Source organism: Bos javanicus, chromosome 4, assembly GCF_032452875.1.
Source record: "Bos javanicus breed banteng chromosome 4, ARS-OSU_banteng_1.0, whole genome shotgun sequence".
NCBI classification, from domain to species: Eukaryota; Metazoa; Chordata; class Mammalia; order Artiodactyla; family Bovidae; genus Bos; species Bos javanicus.
In genome coordinates, this window is record NC_083871.1 from 49787997 (window position 1) to 49792534 (window position 4538).

Below are 4538 nucleotides of genomic sequence, written 5' to 3' on the forward strand. Positions count from 1 at the left end.
ATGCTGAAGCTGAAACTCCAGTTCTTGGGCCACCTCATGCAAAGAGTTGACTCATTGGAAAAGACCCTGATGCTTGGAGGGATTGGGGGCAGGAGGAGAAGGGGACGACAGAGGATGAGATGGCTGGATGGCATCACCGACTCGATGGACATGAGTTTGGGTAAACTCTGAGAGTTGGTGATGGACAGGGAGGCCTGGCGTGCTGCACTTCATGGGGTCGCAAAGAGCAGGACATGATTGAGCTACTAAACTGAACTGACTGAACAGCAAAAGATCAGAAAGAGAAATTCAAGAAACAATTCCATTTACCATCACACCAAAAAGAATACCTCAGAATAAACCTACCAAAGGAGACAAAAGACCTGTACTAATCTGCCTACCAATGCTGGAGACACAGGTTCACCCCCTGATCTGGGAAGATCCCACATGCCATGGAGCAGTAAAGCCTATGTGCCACAACTATTGAGCCCACGTGCTGCAACTACTGAAGCCCATGCTCTACAACAAGAGACGACACCACAGTGAGAAGCCTGGGCACTGCAAATAGAGTAGTCCTCACTTGTCACAACTAGAGAAATAGCCTATGCAACAATGAAGACCCAGCAGAGCCAAAAAACTAATAAAATAAAGACAAGAAAATTAATACATTAAAAAAAGAAATAAACCCATGCACCCATGGTCAATTAATCTGTGAGGAAGCAAGGAAGCAAGACTACACAATGTTGGAAAGAGTCTCTTCAACAAATGGTGCTGGGAAAATTGTACAGTACACATAAAAAAGTGAAATTAGATCATTCTGTAACACCATTCACAAAAATAAGCTCAAAATGGATTAAAGACCTAAATGTAAGACCACACACTATAAAACTCCTACAGGAAAACACAGGCAGACCACTCTCTGACATAAATCGCAGCAATATCTTTTTTGATCTGTTTTCCAGAATATGGAAATGAAAAATAAATAAATGGAGCCTAAATGTGAAAGGTTTTGCACAGCAAAGAGAACAATAAACAAAAAAAGGACAACCCACAGATTGGGAGAAAATATTTGTAAATGCTATGACTGATGAGGGATTAAACTCCAAAATTTATGAATAGCTCATGATGCTTAACAGCATCAAAACAACCTAATTGAAAAAACAACAGAAGGCCTAAATAGATATTTCTCCAAAGAAGATATACAGATGGCCAAGAGGCATATGAAAAGATGTCCAACATCACTAATTGTTAAATGCAAATCAAAACTATAATGAGATATCACCTCATATCAGTCAAAATAGCTAGCATAAAAAAATCCACAAATAATAAATGCTAGAGAGGGTGTGGAGAGAAGGGAACCCTCCTAAACTGTTGGTAAAATGTAAATTGGTACAGCCACTATGGAGAACATTATGGATGTTCTTTAAAAAACTAAAAATAGTTACCATATGACCCTGCAATTCCACTCTTGGGCATATATCTGGAGAAAACACTGTTTACAACAGCCAAGACATGTAAGCAGCCTAAATGTCCATTGACAGAGGAATGGATAAAGATGACGTGGTACATATATATGGTGAAATATTATGCAGCCATCAAAAGAATGAAATAATACCATTTGCAGCAACATGGATGGATCTAGAGATTGTCATACTGAATGAAGTAAGTCACACAGAGAAGGAGAAATATCCCATGACATCCCTCATATGTGGAATCTAAAAGGAAATGATACAAATGAACTTACAAAACAGAAACAGACTCACAGATGTAGAGAATGAACTTATGGTTGCCAGAGGGAAGGATGGGGGAAGGGATAGTTAGGGAGTCTGGGATGGACACGTAGACACCTGTATTTAAAATGGATAATGAACAAGGACTGACTATTTAGCACAGGGAACTCTGCTAAAGGTTATGTGGCAGCCTGGATGGCAGGGGAGTTTGGGGGAGAATGGATACATGTAAATGTATGGCTGAGTCCCTTCACTGTTCACCTGAAACCATCACAACATTGTTCATCGTCTATCCCGCAATACAAAATAAAAAGTTTAAAGAAACAGTTTTGGAAAGCGTTCCTATGGCTCATTACAGAGAAATAGGGCTTCTAATGCTACCTATTTTCTGGGAGCCCTATTGTCTGGGAAAAGGAGAAAGGAGAATATGACTTTTCATTTGAAAGGTCAAGGATTACCCAGTTAGCTGAGCACCAGCCTCACACATCCAGAGACTTTCCAATCTTTGGGTGGTTGGAATTCAACTTGCTCCTGAGGCTTCCCGGGTTTCCCGAGCTGAGTGGGAAGGTGATCATGGACAAAACTGCCCTGGGAGTCATGACACCTCAGATTTCTGGGCACTTACTCTCTGGATAGCCAGCCTCTGACTCCAGGCCCTGAAACTGGCCTTCTCCCTGCTACAGCCCCCTCCTGCCAGCCATCCTCTAGCGTCCAGCTGCCCTCCATCCTCCTGGCCCCTTCCCTAACCTCTAGGGCTGGCAGAGGCCCCTTCCCTACCCTAGGTACCTACCCAGGCTTTGTCTCACGTCCCGGGACAATCGCCCCTGTACCACTCTGAGTCCACTGGGACAGTAACTATGCATCCTTTTTGGCCCTATTAGACACCAGAGTTCAAGTCACTCCAGGAAATCCCTCTGAATTCCCCAAACAGGAGCCCTTCTCTTACAGGGCTCTGCTGTTAAACCATCACAGGGGCATAAATGTATTCAATGCCATGATTTGGCCATTCACCTCAAAGGGCTTCCTCTGGGGGCGCCCTCTCCCACTCCTGTTTCCCTCCTGTGGGCATGGATGCCCTGAATGACACCACGCCACCTGCAACAAGCCTAGGTTCTTGACTTACTGGTGGAACATGCCAAATGGATGCCAGGGACTCCTCTTTCTCCAGTCAGGATGGTAAACAGCCCCCAGCACCACCGTTAACAGAGCACTGAAGGCTTATGCCCCGCATTACTCACATGCTTGAGATGGGAGTCAGCAGGCCCTTATATTTAATATCCACGTGGCTGGTACTTAAGCCCCTACTGACTAATGGAACCTCACCACTGACCATTGGAACCACAATGCTCAGGCAGTTCCTAATACAGGATTGAGTGAGGTCATAAATGGGCCCAAGGAGAGTCCTTTGAAGTCGCTGACCTAGCTCATACGTTCTATTCTGTTCTTATTACACAGGAATCCCAGGGGTAACTTGCTTTTACTTTGGAAGGGGTTCCACATACATTTTGAGGCTCCCAATGGGATATGTGAACAATTCTGCAAGGTTACATAACCTCTGCTGCCAGGACTTAAATACCATACAATTGCAAAGTGCAGTTCTTGGCATCATATTGATGACCTTAGACTGACAGTCCCTTTGAGGAAGCAGCAGGAAGCCTTGTATGTCCTCCCGCACCAGTTACAGCAATGTGGCTGGGCAATTACCCTTTCTGAGACCTAAGGCCCTCCTCACCTGACAAGTTTCAGGGCATCACGTGGTCCTCTAAGGGCCGAGAAACCTCCCCAACAGTCAAAACATCAGTTACTCACATTACATCACCCCCATACTTAGGCAAAACACAAACTAGGTCTTTTCATGTTCTGGAGGAACACACCCCTCATCTCCGTGTTTGCCCATATGTGCAATCACATGCATGATTCTGCCACCTTCTGTTGAGATGAAGCCCAACAGTGGGCTTCAGAAGCAGTTCAGCAGACAGTCCAACAAACCTTACCTTTAATGCCCTCTGACCCTACTTTCCAAGTCAAGAGCCTGGCCACATCTGACTATGCCTCCTGTTAGTGTCTGGACCAAACAGGAGTTAACCTGGCTTCTTACAGACTTTTAGACTAAGCACCTACCCACAGTGTGCTTCCCTGGTGGCTTAGACAGTAAAGAATCTGTCTGAAATGTGGGAGTCATGGGTTTGATCCCCCGGTTGGGAAGATTCCCTGGAGAAGCACCTACCCACAGTAGCAGCCCCAAAATACCCACCTGGAGTGCAGTTTGCGGGCATCCTCTTAGGCTCTTACAGAAACTGAGGCCCTAAGTAGCCTCCACCCCACTACTCCAAATCCAAGTCCCGATAAAGGCCTGGGTTAGAGATGCCTCCCAATGGAAGTCCAGCATGGCTCCCAGTGCCCCTTTGGTAAAATGGAAATGTACCTTTAGGATAGGGCCACACCTGATGTCAAAGCCCTTTCTGGATTACAGGAAGCTGTGGCTTCCCCGTGCTCAGCCCCTTGCCTGGGAGACTTGAGGAGGTAACGGTGCCTCCTCTCCCCCACTGTGGCTACTTGGGGAGCCCCTTGGGAACAAATGTCTGGGATGGATGGGGAGTCTGTGGTCTTCACAGATGGCACCATTCCAGTGCAGCTGGAAGATGCGGCTCCACCCACCTCTCCTCGGGAACCTCCCTGGAGGAGGGGAGGGGCTCTCCCGCTCAGCCCAGGTGATGGAACTCGTGACTGTACACCCAGCCCTCAAGGAGGCCATACCACAACCTTTTGCAGAGCCACATAGTCAGACTCTTGGGTTGTCACTAATGACCTATGGTTTGGTCTGACCAT